Source organism: Rattus norvegicus, chromosome 16, assembly GCF_036323735.1.
Source record: "Rattus norvegicus strain BN/NHsdMcwi chromosome 16, GRCr8, whole genome shotgun sequence".
Classification (NCBI taxonomy): Eukaryota; Metazoa; Chordata; class Mammalia; order Rodentia; family Muridae; genus Rattus; species Rattus norvegicus.
Genome location: NC_086034.1, coordinates 13704742 through 13729238, shown reverse-complemented (window position 1 = coordinate 13729238; position 24497 = coordinate 13704742). Strand labels below are relative to the sequence as shown.

The 24497-nt window shown below is 38.1% G+C and overlaps 1 pseudogene; it reads left to right on the top strand.

Moving 5' to 3' along the window:
- The first annotated feature begins 1294 nt into the window (after window positions 1-1294).
- On the top strand, window positions 1295-9218 carry Rpl6-ps16 (ribosomal protein L6, pseudogene 16; annotated as a pseudogene).
- The last annotated feature ends 15279 nt before the right edge of the window (window positions 9219-24497 follow it).

The window sequence follows — 24497 nt, the reverse complement described above, 5'->3', positions numbered from 1 at the left end:
AGAATGATTCAACCACCCCTCTAGCTCACTGGCCAGAGGAAGGGGAGAAAGAAAGTTAATAGAAAAAAAGGGTTATATAGCTGTTCAGAAATAGTTTTTCAGGGCAAATTCAACTCTTTGTTGTCAGGATACCAGCAGTCCAGTCTAATAGCAAATACCAAGCAGGAATCAATAGCAACAACTTCATCCAGAAGAAACCACAAGGTTCTGAGGAATCTACAAGAGTCACCAGACTACCACATCTACAAGAGATTCAGACAAACTACCACAGAAGTTCTTTGGCAAATTTCTCTCTACAAAGTGAAGACAAGTGAAGATTAGCAAAATCTTGTGAAGATCAGTGAAGCATTGCACGTCCAGAAAGGACCAGCAAGGACTAGCAAAGACCAGAGAAGATTTGCACAGCATTACAACGCAAGAGCCTACTCTTTCTAAACAATACATACCCTTCAAGTGTCTGGTCCAGCAAAACATTACATGCCCACTCATGTGTCTTCTTCATTCAGCAAAACATCCTCTCACAAGAAAGCTTCCAGAAAAACATAAGACAATGCAAGTGAGTTTCAAAAGAAACCAGAAATTTACACATTGGCTAAGTGAATGGTTTGAATTGATGGGAGAGAAAAAGAATTGTCAACCTAGAATTCTGTATCCAATTGAATTATTCCTAAACAGTGAAAGAGAAACAGAAACATTCTTTACCAGAAAACTTGAGGAGTTTATTGACAACACAACAGGCTTGAAGGAAATGTAAAGCAAGCTCCTTGAGCAAAAAAGAATAAATATTTAGGTGACAAAATTACAAAGAAGATTGTCTGGGAATAAATAGGGATGATACAGTTCTTTGTTATCATGCCATTAAAATGTGTAGATGATGGGAACGAATGACTAACTTGCTTCTCTGTACTATTAAGTATCTTAAATGACTGATAAATATAATACTAAGTAAATATTGCCTAAACAGCTACTACCCTGTCTTTCTAAAGAATGACAATGATGGAAAATTATTTATGCTCAATACAGATAATTTTTTGATATTATGGGTCATGGTTGGTTGACTGAATAGTTGTGAAAACACAAATGTGGGAAGGGGACACTGAAAATTCTATTACATGCAAAGATCTTACATTATTCAAGGCAGTATGGTGTTATCTGAAGTTAGACCAAAACCAATTAAATGAATAGCAGAACATTTTTATGCCTAAAAAGGCTTTAACTATTGAATTGATATGCTACAAGAGGACATAAAATTGGATGACAGAGGCTGCCTTAGTTCTCTTTCCCATCTTATAAGATGGCGGGTGAAAAAGCTGAGAAGCCTGACAATGAAGGAGAAGAAACCTGCAGCCAAGAAGGCAGCAGAGACACTCACTGCAGCTGCTGGTGATGCCCCCAGCCACTGTTGCAGCCAAAAAAGGTGAGTCTAAGGTTAAAAGGCCTAGGAAGCAGAATAGAGGAATCTGCAGGTACTCCTAATCTGCTATGTATTACAAAAGGGCATTCCCGCTGAACCACTCCCAAAGCTCTCTATACACAAATCCCATGGGAGAGAGTTGGACTCTCAGAAGTGTGGACAATCCTGAGAGCTCAGGGGTGAGATTGTGACTTCTACTCCACTCCTGGTCCAAGAGTAATCTGCCTAGTCCTCTCTATGTTTTCTGGGCATAGGAACCTAGGAGTAGTCAGGGACAGGACACTTCTGGTTTCTGCCTGAGCCCAGAGCCAAAAGCCAGTCTCCAGGAGTGCCAACACATCAGAGAGCAAAGGTAAGACAAACACTTCTGCTCCAAGTGACACACCTGGTGACCTCAGGACACACAAAAGCAGAAGTCCTCTGGGACAGAACACTTCCAGTTTCTGACTGCACCCAGAGTTGAATTGCTCCAACAGCTCTCGGTATTCATTCCTGTAGGAAAGAGAGTTGGACTGTAAAAAGGGCAGATAATCCCGAGAACTAAGGGGAGCCCACCACTTCTGCTCAAATCCATCCCTGGCCTAAGAGGAACCTGCTTAGTGCCCTCTGGGTACAGGAACATAGGAACATTAAGCTGCAGGAACCTACTAGTTTCTGCCTGCCCCCAGAACTGAACCTGTCCCACAGCTCCAAGCAATCGGCCCGGAGACACAAAGATTCAGGACACACAAACCCAGAAGCACGTCTCTGTTCCCAGATCCAGCTGAGAGAAAACAAGTATACAGAGGTGCTAACAGAGAGGAATACAACAAGGTCAAACCACTGTCAGAGACAGCAAGAGAAGCTAACACGAGAGACAACCTGATGGCAAGAGGCAAGCACAAGAACTTATGAAACAGAAACCAAGACTACTTGGCATCATCAGAGCCCAGTTCTCCCACCAAAAAAAATACTGGATATCTAAATACACCAGAAAAGCAACATTTGGATCACATCTCATGACGACGATAGAGGACTTTAAGAAAGACATAAATAATTCCCTTAAAGAAATTCAGGACAACACAGGCAAACAAGTAGAAGCCCTTAAAGAGGAAACACAAAAATACCTCATAGAATAACAGGAGAACATAACTAAACAGGTGAAGGATTTGAACAAAACTATCCAGGATTAAAAATGGAAATAGAAACAATAAAGGAAGCACAAAAAGAGACAATCCTGAAGATAGAAAACCTACAGAAGAGATCAAAAGTAATACATGCAAGCAACAGAATACAAGAAATAGAAGAGAGAATTTCAGGGGCAAAAGATACCATAGAAAACATGGACACAACTGTCAAAGAAAATGTAAATTGCAAAAAGCTCCTAGTGCAAAACATTCAGGAAGTCTAGGACAGAAATGAGAAGATCAAACCTAAGGATAATAAGAATAGAAGAGAGTAAAGACTCTCAACAAAAGGGCCATTAAAGTATTCAACAAAATTATAGAAGAAAAGTTCCCTAACCTAAAAAAGAGATGCCCATAAGAAGCCTACAGAGCTCCAAATGGGTTGGACCAGAAAAGAAACTCCTCCCATCACATAGTAGTCAAAACACCAAAAGCACAAAACAAAGAAAGAATATTAAAAGCAGTAAGGGAAAAAGGTCAAGAAACATATAAAGGCAGACCTATCAGAATCACCAGAGACTATGAAAGCCAGAAGATCCTGGGCAAATGTCATACAGACCCTAAGAGAACACAAATGCCAGCCCAAGTTACTGTATCCAGCAAAACTCTCAATTATCATAGATGGAGAAACCAAGATATTCCATGACAAAACAAATTTGCACAATACATTTCCAAAAATCCAGCCCTACAAAGGACAATAAATGTAAAACTCCAACACAAGAACGGAACTACACCATAGAAAAAGCAAGAAATTAGTCTCCTTGCAATGCGACCAAAAAAAAAAGAGAGCCACACAAACATAATTCCCTATATAATAACAAAAATAACAGGAAGCAACAATAAGTATTCCTTTATACCTCTTAAATTAAATGGACTCAATTCCCCAATAAAAAGATAAACTGACTGGATGCATAAAAAGGACCCAACATTTTGGTACATACAGGAAACACACCTCAGAGTGAAAAATAGACACGAGCTCAGAGTAAAAGCCTGGATAACAATTTTTTCAAGCAAATGGTTCAAAGAAACAAGCTCAGCAGCCATTCTAATATCAAAACAAATCAACTTTCAACCAAAAGTTATCAAAAAAGATAAGGAAGAACATTCATATTCATCAAAGGAAAAAAATCACCAAGATAACTCTCAATCCTAAATATCTATGCTCCAAATGCAAGGGCATCTACATTCATGAAAGAAACTTTACTAAGACTTAAAGAATACAATGCACCTCCCATAATAATTGTGGGAGACCTCAACACTCCACTCTCATAAATGGACAGATCATGGAAACAGAAAATAAACAGAGGCATAGAGAAACCAACAGAAGTTATGAACCAAATGGATTTAGCAGATATTTGTAAAATATTTTATCCAAAACAAAAGAATATACCTTCTTCTAACCACCTGGTACCTTGTCTAAAATTATGCATATAATTGGTCATAAAACAGGCCTCAACAGATACAAGAAGATTGAAATTATCCCAGGCATCCTATCAGATCACCACGGACTGCCAGGAGCCAAGCATGCTCAGTCTCAGGAATTCTTCTCAGGAATGCTCTGCGCATTGTATGGCCCCTATATCCAGGAAAATTAAGCCAGTTACAGCCTCTAGACTTGCGACACCTAGCCAGTTGTCTGTTCTTATCAGTGTATACCTACAATTTATGGTTTAAGGCTATAGGAAGGGTGGTGGCAGTCATGGATTGTCCTGGGTAACCTTCCCACCAGCTTTCAAAAAGCTGCTGTTTTTTGAAATAAACTTTGAGAGCTTGATCAGAACACAGACTTGCTCTCCTTCTTTGCACTTCCTATCCCCCATTCTTTCACCCCTTCCCAGGTCCACTCTTAACCCCTGCTGCCTGGGGCAATGGACTAAGGATGGTCTTCAATAACAACAATAAGGACAGGAAGCACACATATACATGGAATTTGAACAATGCTTTACTCAATGATAACTTGTTCAAAGAATAAATAAAGAAATTGAAGACTCTTTAGAATTTAATGAAAATGAAGGCACAATATACCTATACTTATGGGACACAATGAAAGCAGTACAAAGAGGAAAACTCACAGCTCTGAGTGACTCCAAAAAGAAACTGGAGAGAGCATATATTAGCACCTTGACAGCACATCCAAAACCTCTAGAATAAAAAGAAACAAATCCATCCAAGAGGAGTAGAAAGCAAAGAATAATAAAACTCAGGGCTGGAATCAGCCAAGTAGAAACAAACAATCCATAAGAAAAAACTATACAAAGAATCAACAAAACTAGGAGCTGGTTCTTTGAGAAAATCAGCAGGATACATAAACCTTTAGCCACACTAACCAGAGAGCAAAGGGAGTATACACAAATTAGCAAAATCAGAAATGAAAAGGTAGACATAACAGAGTCTGAAAAATTTTAAAAAATTCATCAAATTCTACTATAAAAGCCTATATTCAACAAAACTGGAAAATCTGGATGAAATGGACAATATTCCAGATAGATACAAGATACAAAAGTAAAATCAGGAACAGATAACCCATCTAAACACTTCCATAACTCCTAAAGAAAGAGAAGTAGTTATTAAAAGTCTCCCAATCAAAAAAAAAACAAAAAACAAAAAACAAACAAACAAACAAAAAAAAAACAACACAAGACCAGATGGGTTTAATGCAGAATTCTAACAGAATTTCATAGACGACTTTATATCAATACTGTCCAAAATATTCCACAAAATCAAAACAGAAGAAGCACTATCCAATTCTTTGAAGCCACAATTATGATTATACCTAGACCACCCAAAGACTCAAAATGAAAAAGTCTGCAGACCCATTTCCTTCATGAATATCAGCTCAAAACTACTCAATAAAATTTTCTTAAACTGAATCCAAGAACACACTAAAAAGATCATCTATCATGATCAAGTAGGCTTCATCCCAGGAATGCAGGGATGGTTCAATATGTGGAAATCCATTAGTGTAATCTACTATGTAAACAAACTCAAAGAAAAAAAACCCACATGATCATCTCATTTGATGCTGAGAAAGCATTTGACAAAATTCAACTCCTTCATGTTAAAAGTATTGGAAACATTAGGAATCAAGGTCAATATATAACATTGTAAAAGCAATATTCAACCAACCAGTAGCCAACATCAAAGTAAATGGAGAGAAACTTGAAGCAATCCTACTAAAATCAGGGACTAGACAAGGCTGCCCATTCTCTCCCTTCTTATTCTATATAGCACTCGAAGTCCTAGCCAGAGCAATTAACAAAATAAGGAGGTCAAAGGGATACAAATTGGAAAGGAAGAAGTCAAAATAATACTATTTGCAGATAATATATTATACTTAAGTGACCACCAAGTTCCATCAGAGAACTACTAAGCCCGACAAAGAACTTCAGCAAAGTGGGTGAGTATAAAATTAACCCAAACAAATTAGTATCCTTACTCTACTCAAAGGATAAACAGGCTGAGAAAGAAAATTTGGATAATGACACACTTCACAATAGTCACAATTAACATAAATTACCTCGGTGTGAATCTAACTAAGCAAGAGAAAGATCTGTATGACAAGAGTTTCAAGTCTCTGAAGAAAGAAAGTGAAGATCTCAGAAGTTGGAAAAAGTGCCTATGCTCATGGATTGGCAGGATTAATATAGCATAAATGGCCATTTTGATGAAAGCCATCTACAGATTCAACTCGGTCCCCATCAAAATTCCAACTCAATTCTTCATAGAGTTATAAAGAGCAATTTGCAAATTTATTTGGAATAACAAAAAAAACTAGGGTAGTGAAAACTATCCTAAACAATAAAAGAACTTCTGGGGGAATCACCATCTCTGACCTCAAGCAGAATTACAGAAATATAGTGATAAAAACTGTATGGTATTGCTACAGAGAAAAGCAGGTAGGTCAGTGGAATAGAATTGAAGACCCAGAAATGAACCCACACACCTATGGTCACTTGATCTTACAAAGGAGCTAAAACCACCCAGTGGATAAAAGATAGTATTTTCAATAAATGGTGCTTGTTCAACTGAAGATTATCTTGGAGAAGAATGCAAATCAACCCATTCTTATTGTCCTATACCAACCATAAGTACATGTGGATCAAGAACCTCTACATAAAACCAGATACACTCAAACTAATAGAAAAAAAAGTGGGCAAGGACCTCAAACACATGGGCATTGGGGAAAATTTCCTGAACTAAACACAAATGGCTTATGCTCTAACATCAGGAATCAGCAAATGGGAACTTATAAAACTGCAAAGCTTCTGTAAGGCAAAGGACACCGTCATTACCACAAACGGCAACCAAAAGATTTGGAAAAGATCTGTACCAATTCTACCTCAGATAGAGGGCTAATATCCAATATATATACAAAGAAGTCAAGAAGTTAGACTACAGAGAGCCAAATAACACTACTTAAAATGGGGTACAGAGCTAAACAAAGAATTCTCAGCTGAGGAATATTGAATGGCTGAGAAACACCTAAAGAAATGTTCAACTTCCTTAGTCATCGGGGAAATGCAAATCAAAACAACCCTGAGTTGCTTCCACTTCACACCAGTCAGAATGACTAAGATCAAAAACTCAGGTGACAATCAATGCAAAGATTTGGACAAAGAGGAACACTCCTCCATTGTTGATAGGATTACAACGTGATACAACCACTCTGGAAATCAGTCTGGAGGTTCCTCAGAAAATTGGATATTGTACTACCTGAGGACCTAGCTATACCTCCCCTGGGCATATACCCCTGAGATGCTCCAACATACAACAAAGACACATGCTCCACTGTGTTAATAGCAGCCTTACTTCTAATAGCCAGAAGCTGGAAAGAACCCAAATGCCCTTCAACAGAGGAATGGGTACAGAAAATATGGTACATCTACACAGTGGAGTACTACTCAGCTATCACAAATAATGGCTTCATGAAATTCATAGACAAATGGATTGAACTAGAAAATATCATCCTGAGTGAGATAACCAAATATCAGAAAAACACATGCTATGCACTCACTGATAAGTAGATATTAGCCCAAAAGCTGGAATTACCCAAGATACAATTCACAGACAACATGAAGATCAAGAAGGATGACCAAATATGGAAGCTTCACTCCTTTTTTTTTTCTTTTGGTTCTTTTTTTCGGAGCTGGGGACCGAACCCAGGGCCTTGCGCTTCCTGGGTAAGCGCTCTACCACTGAGCTAAATCCCCAGCCCCAGCTTCACTCCTTCATAAAAGGGGGGACAAAAATATTCATAGGAGGAGATATGGAGACAAAGACTGGAGCAGAGACTGCAAGAACAGCCATTCAGAAACTGCCCCACCCCACTAGGGTTCACAGCCCTTTCATACACACACACACACACACACACACACACACACACACACACACGCGCGCGCGCGCACACACACACACACACACACACACACAGAGCCACCAAATCTAGATAAGATTGACAAAGCTAAGAAGTGCATGCTGACCTTAGTCAGATACAGCTGTCTCCTGAGAAGCAACAGCCAGAGCGTGTCAAATACAGAGATGAATGCTAGCAACAAACTGAAGAACTAAGAAAGGAATTCCTGCTGGAGGAATTAGAGAAAGGACTGAAAGAGCTGAAGGGGCTTTCAACCCCAAAACAACACCAACCAACTAGAAGTTTAGGGACTAAACCACTACCCAAAGACTACAAGTGGACAGATCCATGGCTCCAACTGCATTTGTAGTAGAAGATGGTCTTGTTGGGCACCAATGAGAGGAACAGCTCTTGTCCTGCCAAGGCTGTATCCCCAGGTTAGGTAATATCATGATGGGAAGGAGGGAAGGGAGGTGTTTGGGGAGGGGGAACACCTTTATAGAAGGAAGGGTGTGGGATGGAATAGGGGGCTTATGGATGGGAAAGTGGAAAAGGGAATAACATTTGAAATGTAAATAAAAAATATCCAGTAAAAAAATTGCCTTCTACAAAAGGAAATATTCAGCTGCCAAGTCCAAGACTGAAAAGAAGAAAAAGTAGAAGGTCCTTGCTACTATCTTGAAAACTGTTAGTGGAGACAAGAACTATGGTATCCAGGTGGTGAAGCTTTGAAAAATGCCTAGGTATCATCCTACAATGTGTCTCAGAAATAGCAGAACCATGGCAAAAAGCCCTCAGTCAGTAGGTGAGAAGGCTGCATGCCACATCCCGCTTAGAACTGTCCCGATCATCTTAACTTGGCTCCACGGTGGCAAGAGTGTGGTTTTCCTGAAGCACCTGTACAGTGGCTTTGTGTTTGTGACTGAGCATCTTGCTCTCAACCAAGTTTTATCCACACCTCTAAGTAAGGTTAAAATCCCAAACACCTAACCAATGCTTACTTCAAGAAGAGGAGCTGCAAAAACCTAGGCACCAGGAGGAGGAGATCTTTGATACAGAGAAATGGAAATATGAGATTTCAGAGCAGGGCAAGGCCAATCAGCAAATTGTGGACTTGCAGATTTTTCCCAAGATTAAAGCTGTTCATCAGCTCCAGGGCTACCTGCAATCTCAGTTCTCCCCATCAAATGTGATGCATCCTCACAAATTGGTGTTCTCAGTGGATAACAACTTAATTAAACATATTCATATGTTTAAAAAATGTATGATAGAAAATATTCAGTAAAAATAGAAGAGGAAATGTATAAAAGGGTCAAGAACCTGAACCATAAATCCATACACTTAATGACTGCCTTAAGTGTGATCTACTTACTTAGAGAGAAATACCTACTGAGAGAAACATAGGAGTACATAAAAATAACATTTTAATTTTTCTAAAAGCATCTCATACACTTTAAAAATGTGTTGTGAAATAGAAAGCTATAATTACCAAATTAAATTCATACAAAGAACTCATTGGAAAAGACTTAAGAATGAAGGAACTTTTGCTTTATTAAAGGAGTCAAATAGTCATGAACATATGTACATATAACAAGGAAACAAAATTACAACTGGCAAAATGATATTGTTGAAAGACAAATAGATGAATCCATTATTACAGAGACTCCAATACTAGTATCTAGGTCATGGATTGACAATGGAAGACAGAAAATCGTTAAGACTATAGGTGTCTGGAACAACATTATCAATCAACTCTATGTAATTGACATTTATAGAATATCCCATTCAACAAAAACAGAGTGCACATTTTTCTTGAACATTTTAGACCATAAAATAAATCTTAACTAACTGAAAAGACTATAAATCATACACCTAGTCCCACAGTCCAAGGGTGGCATTGAATTGGAGATCAGTGATGGAAAGAGTTCTAGAACATAACAAACTAGCAAAACTTAAAGGTCATTTTTATAAATCAATGGGTAAGAGAAGACATCTCAACTGAAATTTAAAGATATACTTAATTAAGTACAATGACAGGGTAACTTATAGGATTTGTGGGTCACAGCTGAAACAGTATTTGGAGGTTATATAATGTCAAATATATATGCTTGCAAAGAGGACACTAAAACCATCACCCTAAGCTTCCATTTTTGAAGCAATAGCAACAGAAAACTAATCCAACCCAAGACAAAGAAAAGGGAGTCGATGATAAAAATGGAGCAGAAATCAATGAACAGAGAAATATAGGCAAAGGATGGCTCATTGTAAAGATCAATAACTGATTTTCTTCTCAGCCTCACTCTTAGAATAAAGAGATCATGAATTATCAGTACTAATTTGATATTTGTTTAAAAAATGAAGGTTTAAAATAAACAGCTCAATTCCTATATGTTCAGTAAGATATGAATAGAAATCTTGGACAGATCCAAATTACTGCACTCACTCAGGAGGAAACTTCCTAAATAGTCCTGTAACTATGAAGGTAATCAATTTGGTCCATTTGTTCAGTATTTTTCTAGCCCCTTTTAAATTCATACACTTCTTTCTGTATTCTCCTCCTTTTCCTCCATGTTTCTCCCAGGCAATAAGGCTCAGCTTACTGTTATACCCCTAAGAACTAGCAGCTCAGGCCACAGCAAGATATGCCCCCTTTTCCTTCTTTGCCTTGCATGAGTTTTCTCCTTTATCAAGTCATTTATTTTTTATCAATTTAACTGACAATAGCTTAATTTAAATTGTACAAAAACAATCATATTGCCTTATAATTTCACCTCTCCACTTTAGGTTACTAATGTAAAATATATCCTGTTAATATATCAGAAATCATCATTAATATAAGCAAGTTCATAGTTTAAGGAAAATTGTGTTCCTCATATTCTACATACTGTGACTACAATAGCAAAAGTTGCCCTATTTTTCTGTGTCACATTTGCAGCCATAAATTACATTTCTGTATGGTACTGTGTGGCTGAGTAAGATCCTTTCACTTCAAATTAGTGATGAGTTCCACTAACATGACTTTTAAATATAGGTGGTTGGGTTGTAAATATTCACAAATCTTTGGATTATCTAGGAATAATTTTTCTCCTTGATTGCTGAACAGCAGCATTGCCGCATGCATCTTGATGTAACTTTGAGTGTCTTGAACTCTTCTGTCCACCTCTGTAGCCTCTGCTAAGAACCCTATCTGGTTGATGAGTATTTCACTGCCTTCAAGATTCTCTTTGTCATTGGATCAAACATTTTAATCATTCTCCCTCTGTGTAGGTCAGTGGGTACTGATTCTACTCTAATGTGTTTGATTTTCACCAGTATTTTCATTTTTCCTTTAAATTTGGTAAATCCTTGACCTTTATTTCCTCATATAAGCTTTGCTAATTCTCACGTATTCTCTAGTCACATTTCTTTGACCCTTTCTGACTTTATTTCTATCACTGACTGAACCCAGGGCTTTGTGCTTGCTAGGCAGCTTCTCTGACACTGAATTACTTCCTTATTTCCCTGGATCTATTCCCATTGATACTTGAAACTTGAAGTTTCTTTTAGGATCTTTCTTCTTTTGTGTTCTTTGTCCTGTTGGTGTTGTTTCAACTTTGCTCCTTTGACCCATTGATCTTAAATCATTTGTCCTCGAGTTTGAATCCTTTTAATGTGGTTTTTAGTTTATTCTCTTTTGCCTGCATTTTTCACTCTCTGATGAGAGTGAAATATGTTCTTTTAAATTTTTTGCTTAGATAATTGAATGTTTTGTGGTAGGTATAAATATTTCACATAATTTTGTGGCAACTATCTTAAGTATTTTGTTGGGCAACTTTGACTTGCATTTATTTCTATTTTCTTGTTTTCTGCAGGTTAATTTTATTTCTTTAATTCAGTTTTCTACTTGCTTTGTACAACATTTATTGTTGTTATTATGATTATGGTTATTATTGACATTATTAGCTTACATTCAATCACTACAGAAAAATAAGCACCTCTCCCAATCTTTAATTTTTAGCTACATTTATGTAAAAGAAGTATTTCATAATCCATCCTAGCTACAGGGTTTTAGACTTCGCAAATTATTTTTAATATGTTGCTCCGGAGCATTTTCTCGGAGAACTGTTGATTTAGCGTGTGGTGGCATGTGCACTTTCCCCACATGTCCAAGCTCTATTATTTGGTCTTCAGGATCCCAACCAAAAAAACATCAATCAGCCTATAGGTAACTGCTTGGATAGCCAAAAGGCAATCCAAAACATTAGGCACACAGTCCACTCCTTCATTCTCACCACATGGGACATGTGTTTCCTGAAGAGTTTTCTCCCTGCTTCTTTACTGGGTATAAGATATATGGCATGACGAATTTCATAAAGATTTTCACTCTCAACTTAAGAGTCCGTTCCTGGTTTCACAATGCCAGAGATACTTAACCTTTTAGTTGGATGGTAAAGTTCCTACAGAGGTATTATGATATATTAAAATAGACTATTGTTAACCAAATTATTGGATACTACTAGACTAATTTAGCTAAAACAGCTAATTGGCCTAACTTTTTAAAATATGTCTTTTAAAAGTAAATACCCTTTTCTGCTTTCCTTAAAATTCGAGGCCTCCTTTTAATTAATGACAAGGTCCTGGGTTCAGTCCACAGTACTGAAAACAAAATCACAAGGAACTAAAACACTACTTTTTATTAATATATGCACATGTATTTCTAAATATAGTTTATATATACTGTTTGTGTGTGTGTGTGTGTGTGTGTGTGTGTGTGTGTACTTAGTACAAATAATGTTACTTTTATGTATGTTTTCAGTGCTAAGCTTTTGGCACCAGATGTCCATGTTTTCCCAAGTAAGACCATCTTTCCTACTCCCAGCTCTCCCCAGTTACCTACAATTTTTTGGGTAAGGTTGAAGCCTCGTGAAGCAATTTTATTAACATTTAAAACACCATTCATACAAGCTATAAATATGAGCATTTTCCTCAAGGAAGGAGATGGAAAAGAGGAAGAGAGAAAGCAGTGTCTCTATCAGTTAAGCATGGAAGTTTGACCAATGCCTTAGGTCATGGTAAATGAAAGGAAGCAAAGAAATACAGTCAACTTCAAGGATACTGGCTTGAAATTATGTACTTAAAATTTTGAAAATGAGTTTTATCGTATAGGTGCTATCAGTTCTGAGATCGATCTTCTTGATCAAATGAATTACTTCATTTGTGAGAATGGATTAATAATATTTGCCTTAATAGATCCCCTATCCTGTCCGTGTGTGTGTGTGTGTGTGTGTGTGTGTGTGTGTGTGTGTGTGTGTGTGTAAGTGGGGGGGGAGAGGAGGGGGGTACAGCTGCATTCACCAATGTATACACATGCTTTGGCCAGAGGAGAACATGGAGAACATTGGGTATCCTGATTTATCACTTGACAACTTAACCCTTTGAGAATAGAATTTTGTTTTTTAATTAATTAATTTAACATCCAGACTGCTGCCCCCCTTTCTTAGCAATGTGTCAGAGGGTTTCTTCCAAATACCCCTCTCCATTTCTCCTCAGAGAGAAATGAGAGAACCCTTGGGATTCTCCCTACCCTGGCAAATCAAGTTTCTGCAGAGTTAGGTACATTTTTTTCCCACTGAGGTCGGACATGCAGCCTTCTGCTACATATGTGCTGGGGGCCTCACACAAGCCTGTATAGGCTCTTTGGTTGATTGCTAAGTCCCTGAGAGCTTCCAGGGGTTCAGTTTAGTTGACACTATTGGGCTTCATATGGACTTTCCATTGCCTCTCTTCCACAGGAGTCCCCCAATTCTGTTCAATATTCCTCTGTGGGTATCTGCACCTATCTGGGTCAGGTGTTGGATAGAGCTCTCAGAGGACTGTTATGCTAGGCTCTTATCTGCAATCACAACATAGCATCACTAACATTATGAAGAATTGATAGGTGCATGCACATGGGTGGACATCAAAATGGGTAGGTCACTGTCTATACTTCATTTTCATCTCTGCATTTCATTTAGACAGGACTCATTTTGGTCAAAAGTTTTGTAGGGTTGGTGTCTCTATCCCTCTGCTGAGAGTCTTGTCAGGCTACTGGTGGTGACCCCTTCGAGTTCCTTATCTCCACTTTTGAGCATTTTGCCTAACGTCACCTGTACTGATTTCTGGGAGCCTCCCTCATCTTGGTTCTGTGGAAATTCCTAGAGAATAACCCCATCACCACCCCAGGAAGCTGCATATTTCCATTCAATCTCCTGGCCTTCTAGGACTCTCTCCTGTCTCTCTCCATGCCCCCCACCCACTTTCCTAGCTCTGCCCTCTCCAACCCAGGTCTCTCCCTCCTTCCATGACTCTTTTGTTCCTCCTTCTAACTGGGATTGAAGCATCCTTACTTGGGCCTTCCTTCTGTAGGATGCATCATGGGTATTCTGAAAATTTTGGTAAATATGCACTTATGAGTGAATAAAAACCATACATGTTCTTTGAGGTCTGGATTATCTCACTCAGTATGATATTTTCTAGTTCCATCCATTTCTCTGCAAACTTCATGATGTCCCTCTTTTTCTCACAATCCAGGTCTCTGGGTCTTTCTAGACATTTTCCCCAACCAACACCCCCAAAAGCTGAATATTTCCATTCATTCTCCTGGACCTCTGGGCTTTACTCCTTTGTCCCTACAAACATAACTGATACTGCCCCCCTCTTCATTTCCATCTTCCCTCTCTTACCTAGTTTCTTCCATCCCTCTGTTTCCCATAATTATTTTGTTCCCCCTTCTTAATCAGATTGAGGAATACTCATATGGGCCTTCATTCTTCTTAAAATTCTGATTGTCTATGGGTTGAACTGTAGGCATTCTGTCCTCTTGGATAATAATTCTAATATCTCTTATCTGTGAGTACATACCAAGCATGTCCATTTGAATCAGGGTTACCTCACTCAAGATAATATTTTCTAGTTCCATTCATGTGTCTGCAAACTTAATGATGTCCTTGATTTTCTTCTATAGCTTTGTTGAAGTATTTTTTGGCTCTTTGAACTGTGAATCTTCACCTCTTTCTATTACTATTATTCTTTAGTTTAGTCTTTTCATTGTGTCCTGAATTTGCTGGGTGGTTTTGTTAGCAGCCTTTTATACTTGTATTTTCTTTGACCATTGTGTCAGTATCTTCTACAGTATCATCTAAGCCTCAAATTCTCTCTTCTCTCTCTTGTATTTTGTTACTGATGCTTGCATTTATAGCTACCAATCTCCTTCATAGGTTTTTCCATATCCAGGTTTGCCTCCATTTGTGATTTTCTTGTTTCTATTTCCATTTTTAGGTTTTGGACCATTTTGTTCAATTCCTTTACCTGCTTAATTGTGTTTTTCCTGTATTTCCTTAAAAGATTTATTTTTTCATCTTTAATTGCTTGTACCTGTCTGTCTGTGTTTTCCTTTAAGGGACATTTTTCTTTAAGGGAATTATTTGTATCCTCCTTAAAGTCTCTATCATCTTCATGAGATAGAATTTTATGTTAGAATCTTGCTTTTCAGGTTTGTTAGTGTATACAGAGCTCACTGTATTGGGAGTACTTGGTTCTGATGGTGCTAAATTACATTGACTTCTCTTGCTTATCTTGTTCTGCTAGCCTCTTCACATGCAGTGATCTCTTAACTGTCCTAAGTGTCTGACTAGAGCATGCCTCTTTAGAGTCAAGTATAGCTCTGTGACCCGGGTTAAAGCAGGCCTCCAGGGAACTGTATCTGCCACAGTTGCAGATGAAAATGCAAACCACAAGGACTATGGGGCTAAGGCACAGTGGGATAGATCCCAATTCAGCTGGGTTCTGTGGGGGTCTCAACTGGTGTGGCTATTGCAGCAGGGGTCTCACCTATGTGTCTGGTTATGGCAGACTTCCTGGGAGGCACACAGGCTGTGAGGAATGGGAGGAAGGCAGAAATGTGCTTCTCTTAATGAACATGAAGCTTCTATTTTTTTTTCACGTGGTTGCTTGGTTATTAAACTTTACATATCTAACTGGCTCTACCCCACACTGGAGAGGCATGTGCTTGAACCATGCCCAATTTTCATATGGATACTGAAATCCAATCTGAACTTGTGTTTTCTTATTGGATATTTTATTTACATTTTAAATATTATCCCTTTCTTGGTTTACAATCCATAATCTCCTTAAACCATCCCACTCCCCCCTTCTTTTATAAGGGTGATCCCTTTCCCCAACCATCTCCACTTTCCTGCCTCCCTACCCTGACATTTCCCTACACTGGATGGTCCAGCATTAGCAGGAGCAAGAGATATTCCTCCCATTGATGCACAAAAAGGCCATCCTCTGTTTCTGTAAAATTATTTAAAAAATGCTGTCTCTTATCCCACACTATATCCAGCACTGTGGTGCCCTGGGATATCTGTTGGATGTCTTCATCCCAGTCAGTAAATCATCTCACCAGCTTAGCTCCATCCCATATCACACTGATGATGGCTACTCTCTGAATCTGGCAACAATCTCTCTACCTGTCTGGTTCCCAAGGCAGGTTGCCACCACACCAGACATACACATCCCAATTCTGTGATGACCCTGTGTCTCCTGCCACCATATACTCTCCTGAATTCAATTAAATCACCACATGAAAGAACACACATCACAATATATCAGATCCAATAGATAATATATAATTGCCCACCTAGACATATAATGCCTTGTACACACCCATCCATTAAGAATACTCATAACAAAATCCCTTGGGGAAGAGAGCTGAACACCCAGGAGTGCAGACATCCTGAGACCCCAGGATACACTGCCATCTCTGCACACCTCTGCCCACATACCTAGTCCCAGGGGAAACTGCACAGTGCCGCCATATATAGGAACAGACAGCTGCCAGTACCTGCAGTTCTGGTCTGTGCCAAGGACTGAACTGAACTGGCCAAATAGCTCCCTGGACCCACATCCTGTGAGGGAGAGAGCTGGACCCTCAGAAGTCTGGATACTCCTGAGAAGTCAGAGGAGACTACCCTCTGCCCACAGTCTAGACCCAAGAGGGAAATGCATAGTGCCAACTGTGCCCGCTGGGTGCAAAGACCTAGGAGTAATCAGGGGCAGGATCCTGTGATTCCTGCCCATGCCTAGAGTGGAAGACAGTCTCCAGGAGTGCAGACACACCTGAGAGCAGAGGTAAGACCCACTTTTCTGCTACCAAGTGACCTGCATGGTGGATTCAGGATACACAGAGGCAGAAGTTCTCTGGGTCAGGGCACTTCCTGTTTCTGGCTCTGCCCAGAAGGGAACTGATACCATCCCACAGTTCCCTGCACAAAAATCCCATGGGGAAGAGTGATGAGCATCCAGGAGTGCAGACATCCAGAACTGAGAGGTTGTAGAGACAAATCTCCACCAGCACAGTCCTCTGTTAGCACCAGATGAGTGCAAGTCTTCAGCCTTCTAGCCTAGAACCAACTGACAGACTCTTGAAATGCAGAAATGTGAAGGCCTGATAATTCTGGTTTGGCAAATTTAACAATTGACTATTCTGCAAAAGGTGTCTCTTTGTGGATAGCATTAGACTGCAAATGAAATAGGCAGCTTCTGCCCAGTGCCTGCCTAATCAAAAAGTATTAACTCACCTGGAGATAGAGATGTTCAACTTCTACATTAAATCCACCAAAGGGAACAGTTAGGAGCAGATATGTCTCAACAAAAGACAAATAACTTTAAATCTCATATTTTGTGGATTTCTGACAGTTTTGAAAATCATCTATCTATATAAGGTAATCTGGAGTGCTGTCTGTTAACTATCTTAATGTATTATCTCAAAAGCATTCTAACAAACTCAGAGTCATGAATTTGCTATTTGGCCCTTAACTCACATGTGTAATTAACTCAGAAGTTTGTACTGGCATCAATAGAAGGACTGTGTCTAAACCTTGTACTTTTAATTTTTTTAACAAATAAATTCTATACCAAGTAAAGATATGATTTTTGCTTAGTTATCAAATGAGATTATGACTGTACAAATCAATCTAGTTAATTCCTCTCTGTTAAATTATGACCAATTCTATAGAATAACCACTTTCAGCCCTGTAAATGTCCAGGGAATTGAGGTGATGACTCTTGAATAACTTCTTCAAGCTGTATGTGGACAATGAGATATCCTTGGGGGTTAGGGGGAAGGGAAAATGGAGCAAATGTTGTAACCCGATATTCCTGTCTTTACTGGACTCAGCTGAAAATCAGTGAGATCAGGAATCCAAGCAGGTACATTCTGGAAAATATAATTCTCAAGACAAAAGTTTAGAATTGGGATATCTTTTTGTTTGATTCTCTTGAATTTAGTTCTTCAGGTTGTCTCCTTCTATCAAATCTAATCACGATAACTCTGGAAGGTGTCCAGAGCCTAATCACAAAGACAAAGCCTGACTTTTGTTTTGGAATCAGTGACTAATTTTCCCTGAGTTCTGAAACATGGGTAAAACTCTCCACATGATTCAGGTAATCTCTGTACTCTCTTCTTCTAAAAACAAACTTAATCCTCTTCTAATAATACTTGTCATTAAGCAGTAAGTTGTTTAACTAGAATTTTAACCCAAAATTCCCATGGAGCCCACATTAGAAGAAATATGAGTATCGTGAAGCACTTTCTAAGTAACTTTCTATAAAAGCAGCTTTTAATCTCTAACTCTCTGAGCTGCCACTACTTACCACAGCAGGGGACATGCAGCCTGCAAGCCTGTTTGTGCTTCTTTGTTTGAGGTTCTCATATTTGAGCCATATTGTGATTCAACATGGCACTGGCCTCTTCTTACTTAGAAAATAAAATGTTCTCTCAACTCTTAGGTTTACTAGTGGATTCTTGCTGACCATGTTGGTTTGCCACCTGCTGCTATAAAATTATTTTAAAAAATGCTGTATTTTATCCCACATTAGATCTGGCCCCGGGACATCTGTTGGGTGTTTTCATCTCAGTTAGTAAATCATCTCCCCTGCTTATCTCCATCCCATATCACACTGTCAATGGTTACTTTCTGAGCCTGGCAACAATCTCTCTACCTATCTAGTTCTCAAGGCAGGTTCCCATCATGCCAGACATAAACATCCTAATTCTGTGGTGGCCCAATGTGTCCAGCCACCAAATACTCTCTTGAGTTCAATTCAATCACCACATGAAAGAACACACAACACAATAACCTTTAATTCAATTGATAAGATATAATTGCCTACCTAGACATACAATGCCTTGTACACATCCATCCTTTAAGAATATTCATAACAACCTGTAAATGTACAGAGAAGAATCTTAACATCCACATCCATGTTCTCTCCGCTGCTTCTCTCCCTCCTTGATCCAGTCTCCTCCTCCTCTTTAAAACTTTTCTCCCTCCAATCCTTCCTTTTTGTTCAATGACAGACCTCATTCTATCTTGTACCTACCTTTACATGAATAATGAACTTATCCTACAATCCTCTGCTACATGTGCAGCTGGAGCCATGGGTCTGTCCTTGTGTACTCTGGGTTGTGGTTTAGTGCCTGGGAGCACAGGATGGTTGTTATTGTTGTTATTATCTGTTTTCAAGCACCTTCAGCTCCTTAATTCCATTCTATAAGTCCTCCAAAAAGGACCACATTCTCAGTTCAGTGGTTTCCTGCTAACATTCATCTCTCTATTTGTCATGTTGTGGCTGAGCCTCTCAGGAGAGAGCTATATCCAACTCCTGTCAGCATGCACTTCATAGCTTCTTCAATCTTACCTAGACTTGGTGGTTGTATATATATATGGGCTGTATATCCTTGTGGAGCAGGATCTGAATGGCTGTTCCTTCAGTCTCTGCTCCAAACTTTGCTTCCATATCCCTGCCTATGAATATTTTTGTTCCCCCTTTTAAGAAGGAATGAAGCATTCGCATTTTGATCATCATTCTTCTTGAATTTCAGGTGGTCTGTTGATTGTATCATGGGTAATTCGAGCTTTTGGGCTAATATCCACTTATCAGTGAGTATATACCATGTCTTTTTCTCTGATTGGATTACCTAGCTGAGGATGATATTTTCTAGTTCAATTCATTTGCTATGAATTTCATGAAGTCATTGTTTTTGATAGCTGAGTAGTACTCCATCGTGTAGATATACCACATTTTCTGTATCCATTCCTTTGAAAGACATCTGGGCTCTTTCCAGTTTCTGGCTATTATAAATAATGGTGCTATGAACATGGTCGAGCATATGTCTTTCTTGTATGATGGAGCATCCCATGGATATATGCCCAGGAGAAGTATAGCTGGGGCCTCAGTAGAGCAATGTCCAATTTTCTGAGGAACCTCCAGACTGATTTCCAGAATGCTTGTACCAGTTTGCAATCCCACCAACAATGGAGGAGTGTTCCTCTTTCTCTACATCTTTGCCAGCATCTGCTGTCACCTGAATTTTTAATCTTAGCCATCTGACTGTTGTGAAGTGGAATCTCTGGGTTGTTTTGATTTGCATTTCCCTGATGACTGAGGAAGTCGAACATTTCATTAGGTACTTCCCAGCCATTTGATATTCCTCAGTTGAGAATTCTTTATTTAGCTCAGTATTCCATTTTTAATATGGTTATTTGGTTCTCTTCTGTCTAACTTCCTGAGTTCCTTGTATATTTTGGATATTAGCCCTCTACCAGATGTAGGATGGGTAAAGACATTTTTCTAATCTTTTTGTTGCTGGTTTGTCCTGATGACAGTGTCTTTAGACTTACAGAAGCTTTGCAGTTTTATGAGGTACTGTTTGTCAATTCTTGATCTTAGAGCATAAGCCATTGGTGTTTTGTTCAGGAAATTTTCTCCAGTGTCCATGTGCTCAAGGCTTTTCATCACTTTTTATTCTATCATTTTGAGTGTATCTAGTTTTACATGGAGGTCCTTGATCAACTTGAAAGTAAGATTTGTATAGGGATATCAAAATGGATTGATTTGCATTCTTCTACATGCTAACTTCCAATTGAACCAGTACCATTTGTTAAAAATGCTATTATCTCCCCCACTGGATGGTATTATTACTTTTGTCAAAGATCACGTGACTATAGATTCACCTATAGTTTCATTTCTGGGTCTTCAATTCTGTTCCATTGATCTACCTGCCTGCCTCTGTAACAATATCATATAGTTTTTTTGTTGTTGTTTTTTTTTAAATCACTATCGCTCTGTAATATTGCTTGAGTTCAGGGATGTGATTCCCTCAAAAGCTCTTTTATTGTTTAGGATACTTTTCACTGTCCTGGGTTTTTTTGTTATTCCAACTGAATTTGCAAATTGCTCTTCTAAGTCTATGAAGAATTGACTTGGAATTTTGATTGGGATTGCACTGTATCTGGAGATTGCTTTTTGCAAGGTGACCATTCTTGCTACATTAATGTTGTCAATCCATAAGCATTGGAGGTCTTTCCACCTTCTGATATCTTTCAATATCTTTCTTCAGAGACGTGAAGTTTTTGTCACACAAATCTCTCACTTGCTTGGTTAGTCACACCAAGCTATTTTATGTTATTTGTGACTATTGTGAAGGGTGTCATTTCACTAATTTATTTCTCAACCTGTTTATTCTTTTAGAAGAGGAAGGCTACTGATTTATTTGGGTTAATTTTATACACAGCCACTTTGCTGACGTTGTTTATCAGGAATAGTAGTTCTCTGATGGAACTTTTCGGACCACTTAAGTATATTATCACATCATCTGCAAATAGTGATATTTTGAATTCTTCCTTTTCAATTTGTATCCTTTTGACTTCATTTTTTTATCTGATTGCTCTGGCTAAGACTTTAAGTATTATATTGAATAAGTAGGGAGAAAGTGGGCACACTTGGCTAGTCCCTGATTTTAGAGTGGTTGCTTCAAGTTTCTCTCTGTTTAGTTTGATGTTAGCTACTCTTTTGCTGTATATTACTTTTAATATATTTAGGTATGGGCCATGAATTCCTGATCTTTCTAAGACTTTTAACATGAAGGGGTGGTGAATTCTGTCAAATACTTTCTCAACATCTAATGAAATGATCATATTATTTTTATCTTTGAGTTTGTTTACACAGTGGATTACATTGATGAATTTCTGTATATTGAATCATCCCTCCATACTAGGATGAAGCCTACTTGATCATGATGGATGATCTTTTGATGTGTTCTTGGATTTGGATTGCAAGAATTATATTGAATATTTTGCATCGATATTCATAAGGGAAATTGGTCTGAAGTTCTCTTTCTTTGTTGGGTCTTTGAGCAGTTTAGGTATAGGCATAATTGTGGTTTCATAGAAAGAATTGTACAGTGTTCTTTCAATTTTTATTTTTTGGAATAATTTGGACATTTTTAGTATGGTGCCTTCTATGAAGATCTGATAGAATTCTCCCCTAAACCCATGTGCTCCTGGGCTTTTTATATCTGGGAGACTTTTAATAACTGCTTCTATTTCTTTAGGAGTAATGGGACTGTTTGTCTGGTTTATCTGATCCTGATTTAACTTTGGTACTTGGTATCTGTCTAGAAAATTGTCCATCTAATCCAGATTATCCAGATTTGTTGAAAATAGGCTTTTTTAGTAGGATCTGATAATTATTTGTATTTCCTCAGTTTCTGTTGTTATGTCTCCCTTTTCATTTCTGATTTTGTTAATTTGTATAATCTCTCTGTGCCCTCTGGATAGTCTGGTTAAGGGTTTATCTCAATTCTTGATTTTCTCAAAGAACCAACTCCTGGCTTTGTTGATTCTTTGTATAGTTCTTTTTGTTTCTACTTGGTTCATTTCAGCCCTGAGTTTGATTATTTTCTGCTGTAAACTCCTCTTTGGTGTATTTGCTTCTTTTTGTTATAGAGATTTTTAGGTGTGCTGTCAAGCTGCTAGTGGCTGCTTTCTCCAGTTTGTTTTTGGTGGCACTCAGAGATTTGAGTTAAAATCTTTGCATTGTTTTCATTGTGTCCCATACGTTTCAGTATGTTTTGTCTATATTTTGATTGAATTCTAAAAAGACTTTAATTACTTTCTTTATTTCTTCCTTGACCATGTTATCATTGGGTAGAGCATTCTTCAACTTCTATGTGTATGTGAGCTTCCTGTCATTATTACTGTTATTGAAGACCATCCTTAGTCCATGATGATCTGATAATCCTGTCAGATCCTGGGATAATTTCAGTCTTCTTGTATCTGTTGAGGCCTATTTTCTGACTGATTATATGGCCAGTTTTGGACAAGGTACCATGAGTTGATGAGAAGAAGGTATATTCTTTTGTTTTAGGATGAAATGGTCTACAAATATCTGTGAAGTCAGTTTTCTTCATAACTTCTGTTAGTTTTTCTATGTCTCTGTTTAACATCTCTTTCCATGATGTCTATTGATGAGAGTGGGGTGTTGAAATCTCCTACTATTTTGTGTGAGATGCATTGTGTGATTTGAGGATTAGTAAGGTTTCTTTTATTAATGTAGGTGCCCTTGCATTTAGAGCATAGATATTTAGGATTCAGCATTCATCTTGGTGGATTTTTTTTCTTTGATGAATATTAAGCATCCTTCCTTATTTTTTTATAACTTTTGGTTGAAAGTCAACTTTATTCAACATTAGAATGGCTACTCAAGCTTATTTTTTTGGGACCATTTGCTTGGAAAGTTGTTATCCAGCCTTCTAATCTGAGGTCGTGTCTGTATTTGTAACTGAGGTGTTTTTCCTGTATGCAGCAAAATGTTGGGTCCTCTTTACATATCCAGTCTTTAATCTATGTCTTTTTATTTCAGAATTGAGTTCATTGATGTAAAGAGGTATTAAGGAATAGTGATTGTTGTTTCTTGTTATTGTGTTGTTAGAGGTTGAGTTATGTTATTGTGGTTCTCTTCTTTTGAGTTTGTGGCAAGGAGATTACTTTCTTGCTTTTTCTAGTGTGTAGTTTCCCCCTTGTGTAGTAGTTTTCCATCTATTTTCCAGTGTAGGGCTGGATTTGGAGGAAGATATTGTGTAAATTTTTTTTGTCATTGAACATCTTGGTATATCCATCTATGGTAATTGAGAGATTTGTAGTAGCCTGTCCTGGCATTTTACTCTCTTAGTGTCTGTATGACATCTGCCCAGGATCTTCTGGCTTTCATAGTCTCTGGTGAGAGGTCTGATGAATTCTGATAGGTGTGCTTTTACATGTTACTTGACCATTTTCCCTTACTCTTTTTAATATTCTTTGTTTGAATATTTGATGTTTTGACTAGTATATGATGGGAGAAGTTTCTTTTCTCATCCAATCAATTTGGACTTTTGTAGGATTTTTGGATGTTTGTTCGCATCTCTTTCTTTAGATTAGGGAACTTTTCTTCTATAATTTTGTTGAAGATATTTACTGACCCTTTAAGCTGTATTCTTTGCTCTCTAATATATCTATTATTTTTAGTTTTTTTTTTAATCATCATGGCCTAGATTTCCTGGATGTTTTTGGAGCTTTTTGCATTTTACATTTCGTTTGATGGTTATGTCAATATTTTCTATTGTATCTTCTGCCCCTGAGATTCTCTCTTCTATTTCTTGTATTCTGTTGATGATGTTCCCTTCTAATATTCCAGCTCTCTTTCCTAGGTTCTCTATCTTCAG